The sequence below is a fragment of the Pinus tabuliformis genome, chromosome 1_1, assembly GCF_031772625.1.
Source record: "Pinus tabuliformis cultivar Carrire ecotype Pingquan chromosome 1_1, CPIR1, whole genome shotgun sequence".
NCBI classification, from domain to species: domain Eukaryota; kingdom Viridiplantae; phylum Streptophyta; class Pinopsida; order Pinales; family Pinaceae; genus Pinus; species Pinus tabuliformis.
The window spans coordinates 248,496,882-248,512,379 of record NC_142297.1 but is presented as its reverse complement, the minus strand read 5'-3'; positions in this window follow the sequence as shown (position 1 = coordinate 248,512,379).

The window sequence follows — 15,498 nt, the reverse complement described above, 5'->3', positions numbered from 1 at the left end:
TCCTATAGAAAGCCTCCTGTAGACAGTGTTCCTACTCCTGTAGAATGCAGTAGTGCTCCTGTAGAGCTCAATAGGCGGGTGAGTTTTGAAAAATTGGTAGAAAATGATTGGTTCGCTATTCTGAAGGTGGTAGGTGAGTACTGTAGTCGAGAACTTTGTGAATGAGAATGAAACAAAGGGTGGTGGAGGCTTAGACTGCACTGTACTTAATTGATGGCATAATCCGTAGTGAGGAGGTGAGGTGGCCAGATGGGTACGTTATCCCCATCTGGACCGTTTGTCCTACGCTAGTGTAATTATGCTTTTGTATGTCGCCTAACCACCATCACCTCCCTGATCTCGTTATATGCTGCCACCACTACCAGTTGTGATTTTTTTTCTTTCCGAGTTGATGGGCCACATGTGCTGACTGCGTATCTGATCTGTAGTTTTAACTAGATGAGGCTCATTTGAACTCCACGAGGGTGTGTGAACTGAACTAGGGTGGCCAGTTAGCTAGCCATCGATTCCATTTAATCATGACCATTCCCATAGTTCATGCAGTTTGTAAATAATATTCATGCAATCAACGAATATGTTTAGCCACTTACCTGCTAATCGCTATTGTGTTCTGCATGCTTCAGACCTTGGCACTTTATTTCCTCATTGCTGTTGTTGTTGGTGCTCTGCATGCTCGGCCTTTGGCTTATGCTGGTGATTTCTCGATCAAGCTCTACTCCTTGCATGCTTCATACATCCTGCTGCGCTGACCCTGTCTCTAGAGTTTGTTTTTCAAAGGGATCAGCTGCTATAAGAATCCTGTAGGATTTCCTGTAGCTACTTCTCCTTCTAAAATTCAGGCTGATGCTTGAGTAGGGGCTAAAAAGACTGTTGAGGAAGGTCTTGAATGAAAATAAATAGTAGCTGGAAGGTATTAGGTAGGAATAAGCAAGGAACATTGCTACTTTATTTGCCAATATTTTTTGTATTTACAGAATGAAAGAAGCCTAATTTTTGTATTTGTTTGTGCAGGGAAAGAAAAAATGAGTGGAAAAGTGGGTGTGCAGGGATGGAATGGAGAGTTAGGTGGATGAATGGTGGCAAGGTGGTTCACAGGCCTTCTAGACAAATTTATAGCCCTCGAGTTCTTCTCTAAACTTGATTTTGGCCTCTCTGTGATTTCTACAGGAGCCTCCTGTAGAATACACAAAGTTTCCTATAGGATGCGAAATTTTCAGCACAAATGAGACCAAGGCTTGGGAAAGGACAACAGCGATGAAGGGATGGACTATGAAGGGTGTATGTAGCTTGGCCATATCTTTTCCTCTTGTGTGACCCTCCTGCAACCTGCAATTTATTCAAAAGAAGTTGAGTTCTTTTCTTTTTCTTTTTTCTTTTTTTCCTCTTTTTTCTCCCCTTTTTTTTGAGATAGCTGGGGTGCCTACAGGAGGTTTTCACCCTCACTACCTACCCTGGGCGCCTCCAAGAGGTTTTCACCCAGGGATCTTTTATTCCTTTTCTGTTTTTTTCTGTTTTTTCTTTCTTCTTTGTGTTTTTTTTTTTTTTTTGCTCAATGTGTGGGTGGAGTGGAGATAGGGACCTGCTCCACTACCAACACTGTTTTTCCCAGATTCTCAATGAACTCTTGCTTGGAAAGGGATTTCTTGTAGATCTTCAATCTATGCCCATTGACAAGCATGGGGATGGCTTCTTTATCTATGGTCTAGATAAGGACTGAACCATTTTCATTGCATTTTTCTACTGTATATGGAACCAGCCATCTTGTCCTCATTTTTCCCTTGAAATCTTTATATCTTGAATCATACAGCAGCACCCAATCTCCTTGCTGGAATTGTTTTTCTTTGAGGTGCCTATCATGCCATATTTTTCTTTGAAGTTGGACTATCTCTGAGTGGAGTAGGGCCTGAATTCTTTGTTCATCCAATCCATTTAGCTGAAGAAATCTTTCCTTTTGTGCATGGTTAAGATCTAGGTCCAGCTAAGCTGCCATCCTTAATGTGTTATATTCAAATTCTATTGACAGCAGAGCCTTCTTCCCATATACCAGTTCATAGGGTGTAAACATTGTGTTGGTTTTCCAGGTGGTTTTATAGGCCCAGGTGGCCTCAACCAATCGATCTGCCCAATCTTTTCTACTGTTGCTCACTACCTTAGTCAAAATCCCTTCCAAAGCTCTGTTAGTGACTTCCACCTACCCATTTGCTTGCGGATGATAGGGGATGGAAGTTTCGTGCTTAATCATGTGGTGTGTGAGTAGGTCTTCAACCAAATTGGAGGTGAAATGACTCCCTTGATCAGTGACTAACTCTCTTGGATAGCCAAACTTGTAGAAGATATTTTCCCTAAAAAACGCAGCTACTTTTTCTTCTATTTCTGCCTTGATCACCTTTGTTTCTGCCCATTTTTTTAGGTAATCAATACACACAATGATGTGAGATTTATGTTTTGATTGAGGGTTGATAGGACCCACAAATTCCATGCCCCGCTTCTCAAATGGCTCGAAAGTCACTTGGGGTTGTAGGGGCATCTCATCCCTTGGAGTAGGTTTTCCCATCCTTCGACATTGGTCACAATGGTTGATATATCTCCTGACATCTTAATGAAGAGTGGGCCAATAGTAACCTGCTTACAGAATTTTGATGGCAGTCCTCTTTGCTGCAAAGTGGCCCCCATAGGGCCGATCCTGATAGGTTAGGAGGATGTCAAAAACTTCCTCCTCCCTGACACATCACCTCAAAATCTTATATGGGCCAAGTTTAAAAAGATTTCCCCCAATCCAAGTGAATGGGGCACTTTTCCTCACGATCTTTCTCTTCTCTTTTGACGACAGGTGTGGTGGAAATTCTGCTAAAACCACATAATTTGCTATATCAGCAAACAATGGAGAGAGTACTGAAATAGCAAATAGGTGTTCATCTGGCATTCGATCATCCACCATTCCTTCTTCACCTGCAGGCATATCTAGTCTAGACAAAAAATCAGCAACAACATTTTCCTTACTTGGCTTATCAACAATTGTAAAATTAACCATCTAATGATACAAGCATTTACATCTGGTTTATTCATCAAATACCTAATTGCAGCATGATCAATGTGTACAAATGTTTGATAGCCGGTGATGTAGTGTCTGAACTTGTTTAGGGAATGGACTATAGCTAGGAGCTCCTTTTCAGTCATAGTGTAGTTTAATTCTTCCTTGGATAGGTTTTTACTAACAAAGTGTATGGCATAAGGTAAATTCTCTTCAACTTGCCCTAAGGCTGCTCCTATCACTTTTTTCGAGGCATCTGTGTGAATGTGGAAAGGTAGGGCCCAGTTTGGACCTCTCAAGATTGGGGCAGTTACTAGCTTACCTTTCAAGGCATCCTAATCCTCTTGATAGTTGTGAGTCCATATGAACTCATCATCTTTTCCCAAAGTACCAAACAATGGAGAGGCTAGCTTACTAAAATCTTTGATGAATCTTCTATAATACCCTGCTAAGCCTAGAAAACTCTGAACATCTCTTACCTTTTGAGGAGGTGGGACCATTTGGATGATAACAATCTTGTTGGGATCCACCTGTAATCCTTGCTAAAAAATTGTATGACCTAGCACGGTCCCTTCAATCATTAGGAATTTGCATTTTTCAGGATTGAGGGACAGGCTCGTTTCAATACACTTGGCTAAAACTTTCCCTAGGTTAGTCAAATCTTCCTGGAAGTTAGAGCCATAAGGGGTAAAGCTATCCATATAGATTTCCACTGAATCATGAACCAGTTCAGCAAATATGCTCAGTACTACTCTCTGGAAAGTGGTGGGAGCATTGCACAACCTAGAAGGAAGGACTCGGTAGGCAAAGGTACCCCATGGACAAGTGAAAGTGATCTTATCTTGGTCTTTTGGGCTGATTTGGATCTAGTTGTACCCGCTAAACCCATCTAGGAAGGAGAAGAACTTCTTTCCTGCCAGGCCATCTAACACTTGATCTATGAAAGGAAAAGGGAAATGGTCCTTCTTTGTGGCCTTGTTTAATTCCCGATAATCTACACAGATTCTCCACTTACCATTTTTCTTTGGCACTAGCACCAAAGGAGAAACCCATTCACTATGAGAGATGGGGTAGATGAAACCTGCGTCCAGCAACTTTTGCAGTTCTTCTTTGAAAATGTCCTTGAGGGCCGGATTCATCCCCCTTTGGGGCTGACTAACTAGTTTATAATCTTCTTTAATATAAATGTGATGATTACAGACTAAAGGGTGGACTCCCTTCATCTCCTTATAGCTCCAAGCAAAAGAATCCAAGTGATTGTTCAACACGCTACACAATTCTTTCTCCTGAGAGTTGGATAGGGATGAGTTGATCTTCAAGGTTTTTTCTCAGCCAAATTCCACATTCTTAACTCTGAGAGAGGTCGGATCAGCCACACAAAGATCAACTAAAGGATTGGCTTGGGTTTCTTCCACCATCTCTTCTAAGGGAAACACACTGGGGGGTGGATTTTGAATCAAGTTCTCAATAAGATCATCCTCGGTTTGTGGACCCCCCATGGTAGCCTCTACTGTACACAATGGTGTGGAATAGACTTCATCCTCATCTTCCTCCTCCAACCAGAGAGGTAAATCATGTTCTAGCAGAGGTTTGGTAGGAGGATAGAGGACTAGCTGTTTGGACATATGCCCATTCTTGATTGTCATGTTCCCAGCTCGACAGCTAATGTAGGCATCTGTAGTAGCCAACCAAGGTCTTCCCAAGATGAGAGGACACCAAGTGAGCTTTTCTTTTGGTTGGAGAACTAGTAAATTGGTAGGGTACTCCCAGGAATCGATAGAGACCATGACATCTTCCACAATCCCCTCAGGGGTCAGGGTGGAACGGTCTACTAACTGCATTACTATTGAGGTCTTTCTTAGGGAACCTTGAAGGTTGAGTTTGAGCATAGTGTCCTGGGTCATCACATTAATGGCAGCCTGTATATCAATCAAGGTATGGGGGATTATGGTGCCATTGATGTGGACATCGACTATAGGACTCCCAGGGTCTAGATATTTTGGACAGATTACCTGCCCCAACATCAGGTCAGACAATTGTCCTATGACATTGATAGTTGTGGCATCTCTCTTGCACCTACCTGGGTGCCTGAAGCACTTCTCCTTGATCATCTTGTTGTATATAGGCACATCCTCTATGGCTTGGAGAAGTGGTATTTTTACACATAACTATTTCAATTCTCCCAGAAGTTCAGTTTCTTTTGGGGTCGGTTGTGTGGTTCCAGTTAGTCTCTCAGGAAATGGTGGAATGAATTTTGGTTCACTTTCTTGTTTTTCTTCATTATCCTCCTTATGAGGAGGTTGGCTATCTGGGAGAACCTTCCCAGATCATAGGTTAATCTCCTTAATCTCCACAGCATAGGTCGGGCATGATGTTTCTCCACTATATACCTAATAGGCCTGTCTATTGTTGGGGTTCGGGTTTGGTTGAGCAGGTATTTGGGGTTGTCTTAGAGGAGAAGGAGGTAACGGTTGTGGTTGAGTAGGTGGTGGAGGAAAAAGAGCGGGAGGAGAGTTATACTGGGGCCTTCACCCCTGATGAGGTGCATTCCACTGAGGCTATGGCTGAGCATAAGGATGAAACGAATGAGCAATTGGAGGAGCCTGGTATTGACGAGGATATGACCAAGGAGGGGGTGTGGACCAAGAAGGATGAGCAGGGGGTCCCAAAGAAGGCAAGGAAGTGGCTTGGTTGGGGTTGTAGTAGCTCTAAGATGTCCCTTGCATTCCATGCTAGTAAGGTCTGGGTCCATGTGGCCTCCTTTGGTTCATGAAATAGAGTGGTTCAGTGGCTCCTTCAGCCCCCTGATATGCAGCTTTGATTCTGGGCAAGGAAGGGCATTGATTCATAGGATGGTCTTCTTCACAGACTAAACACACTTCTGTTCAGTGGAATGGACATTCATTCCTAGGATGCTTTCTAGTGCACCTGGGACAAAAAATGGCCAAAGCCCTCTCGGCTTCCTCTTGTTTCCTTTTGATATGCAAGGTATCCATTTGCATGGCAAGAGTCTACCTCACCTCGCTCTTGAAATATTCCAGTCGATTCTCAAGTTCATTTCTAAGGGATGAACTGGATGAGGATGTACTGGCTAAAGGTTGACTTCCCCTACCTCTCTTTCTAGCTGACTTGGAATGGTTTCTAAACACAGTCTTTATATCATCATAAGGTAGCTGGTAGATGTCTCCCCTAGCCAACAAATGGAGGGTATCTAGAAGGTCTTCAAGGACCCCTCTAAGCAGCACCAACTTCAGAGATTTAGAGTCAAGTGTGCACCTAGCCCTTTTATAATTGATTTGAAACCTCTCTTCATAGTCTTTTAAAGATTCATCACTACCCATGGTCATTCAGAAGATCTCTTCCTTAGTATCCTTTGACTTCCAGTAGTCCCGGTATTTGTCGTTAAAGGCTTGCTGCATCTGAACCCAAGTTGTGATATTGTTTCTAGGTAAACCCATGAACTAGCGCAAGGCTACATCCTTGAGGGTAGAAGGGAACAATTTCAACTTCTGCTCGTCTTCTGCATAGTCATAGGTTCGACAGAGAACAAAAAATTCAAAGAAGAAAGTATCAAGATATTTGGTAGTTAGTCCATGGAAGTGAGGTAAGGCTGAAGAACTTATGTTTTTCATTTTTGTGTCCCCATTGGTCTCTCAGATAGGAAAGGCACATTCTATTCTTTCCCCATTTCCTCTAATGTTTCTGTTTTTAGCCATGGTCTCAAGAGGAATGGTTTCTTTCTCTTCTTCTATTATAGGGTCTTCGTATATCTCTGGAGGTTCACCTATAGGTTCTTTTGGATCACTGCCACAAAAGAAGAGAGAAGGGTGACTCAGTGATGTGGTGGGGTGTTGCGTAGGAATTTTCTTGGATTGTCTCTATTCCTATGAGGCATGAAAGGAAATATCTTTTTTTTTGGGTGATTCTTTGTTTATATTTTTGCTTGTACTTGAAAAAACTGAAATGGATTGAACAATAATTGCAACTAACTGAGATGAATCTACTTTGCTGAAATGAAAATTGCAGAATTGAAATGAAACAACTACACTACTCTTGCTGAAATAAACTACTTAGAAAAATGTTGCAGTAGAAAATAGAAGAAAAGCAGTAATCACAAAATACTTTGATGCTTCTCCTGGTCAGCCGTGTGACAGGCGTGAATACTCACCACTATACTACAAGAGTGGTGAGCTCTAGTATTGCAACAATAATGTTGCGACTCCTGGGGCTTCCTTCTTTACTTTTAACAACCCGATAGTTCATAACAAACTTGGAAGCGACAGTGTTGTATGCACAAGTACTAGCTCTTACTACAGGCTATCACTTGATCAGTTAGTGCAAGTTCACTAGGAGCTTAAGCCAAATTCTATATGTTCTCAAAAGAAGATTTTACCATGATGGAAGAAAGCTAACTCTATAGAAGCTATTCTACTTGTAGAAAGAGAAGGAAAACTGAAATGAAACGAAAACCCTAGCAAACCCTAGTTGTGCAAGAAAAGAGATAGAAACTACTGAAATGGGTGCCATTAACTTCTGAAAAGGTAAATTGCATTTATTCAAGCTACTTCTAAAGAGAGATGGGAAGAAATCATCTTTTTGTACTTTTGGGTATTTTTATGTGGAATTATTATGCTTATGGTTTGACTGATTGTGACTGTGCAGAGGTTTGGTGGAAAAGGAGGATGGAATTAGCTTTTTCTGAAGATGAGGAAGGTGTGTAGAGGTCCTAAGAAGTCCCTCATACCCTTCTGGAGACTTCCATTGTGATCAAAATTTGAAAAATCACTCGCATGAACTTCTATAGGAGGCTGCAGGGGATCTACAAGTGGTTCTACAGGAGGATCTATAGGAGGAGGCCGAAAGTGGTTTTTGGAAGTTCGAAGGTAGAAAAATGGTGGGAAAAGGAAAATGAAGGTGAGATGAAGGTGTTGAAGGGTCTAGGACTCTGTCAATGAAGATTAGGAATGAAAAAGAGGGCTGGATTTGTTCAAAGGGGAAGAAAGCAACTTTGTACAAAAATGCAGAAATTATGGTAGATTGGCGAAATGAGGCGAATGAGTGGGGAAATCTTGAGAGATGAACTACTATAGGTTGGGCTATGGAGGAATGATAAGTTGGAGTGTTCTACATGTGAGCTAAACACTTACTTCCCAAAACTGACCTAAGGAAGAACCAAAAAACAAAGTTTGTCTATTTTGACCTAAAAACAGAGACCTGCTGAACAGAACTTCATGAACAGAAAATTATGCGAGAAAGCCATGGTAAATGAAAAAGAAAGAATCTAAGCATGTGAATCCAAACTAATATCTACTTTTTCAACTCAAAACATCACACCAGCAACTACATACAGGGCAAAAACTGTGTTTTTGGTGGCAATAGTGGTGCCTTAACCTCAAATCACGGTCCCATGGAGGGAGAAAGGAGGTCAAGACCTGCTAGTAGCATTTTTGGATCCTTCTCTATTACTACATCAAGCTACTTAAGCAACTTGAAGTAAGAACAATTGTTTTAACCATCAAAATCAACCTATTTTACCAAAGCAAGATTTAACCTAACAACAGAAATTATCCTATGAATGCAAGCAAAAACATATAAATACACAAAGGAGGTGTTGGGCAACTTGGGTTGGGCCCCAACCCAAGAGATTCAGCCCTCTAGAAAAGATAAGTGCTGGTTCAAAACTGGATTCATCTTTATTGATAAAAAAAAATAGTTGTTACATCACAAAACTGTCTTCAAAAGAGCTTGAAAATGAGTTGAGTACAAGGCTGCACAGAAGTGCAAAAATAGACAATCAAATGGCTAACCTACTAAGGCTTGAAGCCCTCTTATTTATACAAGTGGGGACTCCCAACAGTCCTCCTAAACAACTCAGCTGCGTAAAACTGGAGATAGCAGCAGTCCTACCTGACTTGCTTAGTTGCCCCTTGGAATCATTGATGTGGGCCTTTGTACTCTGAGATGTTGATGGAGAACTCGAGAAAGGGGTCATTAATGAAGGAGATACCCCTCCTATAAGTCCATAGCCATGTTTCCTCGAGTTTGGCTACCATTCTACTCATAAATTCCTGGTCCTTGTCCAAAATTGTCCGAAAATATGCAATAAACACTCATTAGACTATGTGGAAAAGTGACTATCCCCATTCACTCAATTGACATAAATATATTCAAAAACATGCACAAAACTATTGAGAATGGTGGATTAAATGAAAATAATAGGCAAAATGAGCCCATATAGTTACCCATTTCTGGGGCTCATCAGAATGCTTTTGCGCAATTCATGGGTTGAGTGACTCTGGCTGCCTCTCATGCTCTACGCAGTTTCCCAGCTGAAGACAAGCTTCTAGCTGGGTCTGTGCAATTCCAAAGCCAAATCTCACTACCAATCTGCTCTACACAATTTTGGAGAGCAAGGTTGATTGTCAAGCTGCTCTACACAATTATGAAGAGCAAGGTAGGCTACCAAGGTGCTCTATGAAATTTTTGAGCACAAGAACCAGATGTGAACCAAGTCATGGGGTTAGTTTGTGGTTAGTCAGAAAAGTAGGTAAGTGAACACAAGTTCCAAAGTGAAAGATAAAATTGAATGAAACACAAGTACTTGAGTAGTGCAAGACAAGTTGCTAACATTTTGAGTAAGGAGGCTCTAAAAAAAGGGAAGGAAAAATTTTGGAGGGTGTTTGTAGCCGCTACAAAATTAGTGACACACTGGTAGAAATCTAGGTCTCTTTATGGACATTGTCTTGTGTAAACCAATTCTAACTCCTCCGAAAGTATTGTTTGATTCTTTTATCATCATGGCTTCTTCACTAGCTTGATTTAAAGATATAGTCGCTAACATTATCTTGATTGGTCAGCACACATACCAAGCTAAGTCAACTAAGTTGTTTCAATTGGGGAAGAAGGGTATACTGATGTACAATTAATATTGTTTTCAGAGTTTTAATTTCATCTGTGGTGTTGCTCTACTGCTAGCAAGCTAGACAGTATCCCGATGGAGTCACGCATGAACACAAGCATTTCTCTACTATTAGTGAGCCTACTTAGTACCCCGATGGGGTAACTTGCATCACCTCTCTACGCAGGAAGTATTTCTCTTCTTTTTCCTTTATTTTATTTTTTATCATTTATCATTTTTTTCATAGAACTGTTCATAGGTGCTTATTTATTTCATGAGGTAGAAGAGGGATCTCGACTTATTGAGAGAATAAGAGGTTGTACCTTCATAGAAGTATGTTATATATACCTCTAACATACTTTTTAAGGTTTTCCCCCTCACCTTACTCTACTTGACTGAGCTAACAAGGGTTAACCGAGTATAGAAAAACTGATTAGAGTAGGTGGTACTAGTTAAAATTGCAAGTGTTGTGTTTTCACCAAGACTCACTCTGAAGAGAACATATTTTCCATTAGGGTATCATCGACTGAAGACAACAAGCTCTCCATATGTAGAGAGGACAACATATAACCAATTTTTGATAGTTGTGCAATTTGTCTTGTACTTCACCTTGCTTGTCTCAAGAGCCAAACATGGTTTCATGTGATGTTGAACCTACAGGTGCATAAAAATTAAACAAAACAAATAAGAAAAGGACAAAAGTAAAAAAGAGAAAAACATGAAAGAAAAGAAAAACATGCAAGAAAATCAAACAAGAAAGCAAAGAAAACAAGAAAGCAGACACTACTCCTACTCCTTAGCTAAACAGTGCATGGGCCTACTCACATAAAGTGATATTTCCAATGCAACCACCAGTGCATTGATTGACCCATTTTGGTAAAGGCATAGTCAACCAGAAAGATATACAAGTAAACTAGCATGTAAGAAAGATAAAACGACAAAGACCAACACACTTGAATTTTAAAAGTGTCCACAAAAAATAAAAGGGTAAAAGCAAAAGACAAGCATTTTGCAGACGTACAATGGTGTTGCAACACATTGTGCATAGACAATGGGAATGTACACTCTTTTGACCATGAAAACTGAGCAAACATGAAAAAGGAAGACAACTTTCACTTAGCAAGAGTGCTCATTATGTATGATTCCTCCAATGCATGAGAGATAGGGTCGTGTGATATAGGTGGAGGATGTGAAATCTGTGGATGAGATTGATATTCAATGCAAATAGGAAAATGATGAGGAGCCTAGGGTGTTTCAATAGATTTCTGATCGGAAGTGGAGTAGACCTCAAGACAATGAGGCCCTGACATAACCATCAGCTCGTGCTGAAGTGCCTTAATAACTTGAGAGGTTTCCACTTCATCATCAGGTAGATCATCAAAGATCGGTGGCTTAGAAATATCAACAACAAATGAATCAACATCGTGATCGAATGAAGGAGTAAAGAGATCATGATAGGCATGATCAGAAAATTCAAGATTTTCATCGACATCCTCATGATATGACAAATCATTTAGAGTGGTTGATGAGAAGCAAGAATGTCCACCCTCTGTGTTTCTAGAAAGAAAATATGATAGATTGGGTGGATTTATAATGAAAGATGTGTCCTCTCCACAATCAAATGACAAACTAACATCCAATGTGTTCTATGAATGGTCAGAAGTAAAAACATCTGGAGATGGATTATCACAATACAAATCAGAAATTCAGAATCACAAAAGATGTCAGGGAAAAGTGGATGAGGTGCAGATGAAACGAGGTCATCATTCACCACATGTTCTTCTTCAGATTCGCACATATACTCATCATAAATGACAATGCAGGTTTGCTACTCAATGCCAACTCCATCGACAACTTGATCCTCATGAACAATAGCGGTGGACTTCGGAATGAGAGAACACGACACAGTGCAATCCGAAGGATCAAAGGAACCATAGGATGGAGGTTGAGGAGATGAGATAGCATGAAAACCAACGAACTTGCAAATGAAATATGTGTAGATGTTTAGAGGAGGTGGGGTGGGAGGATGTGACAATTCAACAGATGTGCACACACCTTCTCCCACCTTGTCCTGTGGAGCTAGAGTCACTTGATGAGAGGAGGACAGATAGTCACTTGTGACAAAAACCTTTTTTGTGTCAAATTTGGAAGCTATAACACCATGGTATGCTAGGATGGGTTCGAATGATTATAATATATTCCGATTTTTAGATAGGTGAAGAATATACTAAAATATTTCATTAATAAATTTCCAATCAATTTCACCTTAGGGGTTTGAAATGCGATGTTAAGAAAGTGATCCTAAAATTGCAAAATGGATTCATTAGGTGCTTTCCATAATTCCAAAATTTATTTATTGAGTGCTTTTCGATTGTACTGATAAAAATAACATATCAATTCTTTGATTGGGTGACTAAAAGAGTGAATAGATGTTGCAGGCAATGTGACACACCATTGCAGTGCATGCCCTTAGAATGTGAATGTGAACAATGAGAAGGCAATGTGATCCTCATGGATTTCATTCATTTCATAGAAACCCACGAAGGTAACTCCGTGTCTAAGGAAGTTTTCTCTTCCTTCACCATCATATGTGTTACGTGACAAGTCATTAGGGAGATCCTCCTACACTTTGAAATCACATCCATGAGAAATAAATGTTGGATGATTAACAGTAATGTAAGTCATGAAATATGTGTAGAGATTCAACACAGACTTTGAGGACTCATCTTGTCATTTGGCCCTCCTAGAACAATAAATGTTGATGGTGTTGGACCAACCAACATGTCAAGGGATCTCCTCGTAATAAGTCCCAACTAGACCTCACACCGTTTAGAGTAGGAGTCCCAGCAGTGCATATTAAATCAATTCCTTGATTGCGATAACATGCAGAGGTAAGTGTAATATATTTTTCAGAAGAAAGTGTGTGACCTTGCAGCAAGTCAAGTGAGATTCATGGGGGATCTAATACATGGAAGGGAAAAGGGAGTGTGTCCCTTAGAAGCCTATAATAGTACACACCCTGAAAGGAACACACAAGCTAAATGACATCACAAGATGGAAAGTAGAATAGTATAGAATCCTAAGTGATGGGTTAAACCAACAACATGTTTACAACAAGATTCAAAGAAAAATGTGTAAGTTAAATAACATACATTGCTAAATCAACCAAAATAGTCCAACTACAATAACAACATATGCAAGAAAATGTGTTGGCTCTGTTATATATATATATATATATATATATAAAGTGAAAGTTCCATCCGTACATACACCATTAACAGGCACTAGCCCTAATAGTGGAACATTACAGTCAACATGACCTTCTCCTCCAAAGCAATGTACTCACTTTGCACTGTGGAGAAGCCAAGGCTCGACACAATACTCTCCAAGCTTTCTCTAAGCAATGCCTAGCCAAAATCTTAGCCCCAAAAATCATGTACTATGAGTTATGAGGTTCTATATATAGCAAAGGACGGGGTGACCCTTGACATTCCCCTTTGACTCTTAGACTACCCTCATGACTCTTCACATTACAACAGTGACTGTTCACATTCCACTAACGACACTTGGAATTTTGCTTACAACATATTTAAAATAATACAAGTTCCACATATACCCATGTGGGACAAAAATAGGCATGAGTCAGCCTGACAAGACAAACAAAATCACTTGGGCTCTTGGGGAAAGACCAACTCAGTGACCTCCTCACAATGGTCTTTGGTGATGAATTGATACCAAGCTTCTTACTACACTATTGTTTCCCCATACTATTTGATGACATCTCTATTGAAGTGGGCTCTTGCCTCCATGGATTCTAGGTATATGGTTCTGAAACCTCTAACTAGCTCATCCCAAAGCATGTGCAACATTATCCTGAGTGTGGTTGGACCATTGGTGTACCTTTGGCTGCTCTTTGCGCTAAAATCCAAGTCATCACTGGTGGCTACGTTCATCAACTGATCTATGTACTTGTCGACATCCAACATGATTTGGTTCTTCCTCATGTCTTGGGTGAGGGTTTCGATGGAAGGGATATTGTGCATTCGCACTATGACATCCAGACTCCTGAACCACTGTGCATAGGAAGCCCCAATGTTAGTAATGAGCAGAGGGAGTTGCTTATAGTTCCATATCAACATCCAAATCCATGCTTTGTCTAGCTTAGCCTGTGGCTTCATCCTCTTGTGTGAGTAAATTGGGGCTTCCTTGTTATTCATTGTCCATTCTTGCATGTGCATAATAGAAATGTGAATGTCTTTGAGAGTTTGGGTTGTCTCTATGCACTTTTGTTGAAATCTGTATCGATGGAAAACCTCTTTGTACACAGTGACAAATCTTCTACAGATTTTCCACATGGCAGCCTCCAAAGTTGATATCTCTGCCATTATTTCTTTCTTCATCTCTATCATGGTAGATCCCTCGAACTGCTCTGATCTCACCTTGGCCTCTTGCAAGTACTTCGCCATCCGATCACTCTCTACTATCAGGAACTTAACCATTGAACTCATGGCTTCTACATAAGCCTTAGAAGCCTTGGTCATTGTTTAGTCAATTTAGTGTTTCTAAATTGATGTCATTAATTGTCAACCCGGGGCTCGTAACCTGATGAAGTGAAGGTGTACTATATGTACTTAAGCAACCTCTTAGATCTTTTTGTCGTTTGGGGGTGTTGTTTGTGGTCAATTTATCTTCCTAAGATGGAATGGAGTTTTTATAAACAGATGAGTGAGTGTGTGTGTAAGGTGATTTCTAGATGAGTGAGTGTGTGTTACAGGTGATTTCTAACTACCTTCTAAACTTGCAAAGAAAAAGCTTGAAAGAAATAAATAACTTGAAATGAACTGAAAGCAAAGAACCACTTTCTAATGGCACTAGACACCATTCATGCTGCTGCAAATAAAAAGGTAAGAAAATCACATTAAAAACCAATGATAATGTTTATCTCTTCCTAACTCTCTGCTTCCAACATATGGTACTATGTAAAACACGATTAGGAAGTAGTTAGAGATGAGTTTAAAAAGTGATCAAAAATAAGAAAAATCTACTTTAAAGACTAGTTATAATGTTCAACTCTTCCTAACTCTCTGCTTCCAACATATGGTACTATGTAAAGCACGATTAGAAAGTAGTTAAAGATTAGTCTAAAAAGTACTCAAAGCCAGCTGTAATTTATTAGTATTCTGATCTCTAAAAGATGAACAATTTATGATAAAGAGACCATCAATATGTTAGCAGACAACTTTGAGAAACTAAACTAGAAATCAGTTATGAAAATAAAGTAAAGGCAGCAACTTTGAATCTGTCAACTGAAAATACCATCAGATATAAAGAAAATACACAAAGACAAAAACAATCCCGGGTTAAAAACCTGCAAAAGAACAATACTGATCAGTTTAAAATGAATGCTGGAAATATGAGATCAAATGGTACACTATGATACATGATGAAAGAAATAGAAATTGCTGAAAGCATGAAAACGAAATCAAACACTATGTACACGGGCTGTCATAGATGGGGGCCCTCCATCCACGCAACCAACTTAAAAGATCAGCTACGAAAAGGTGAACAG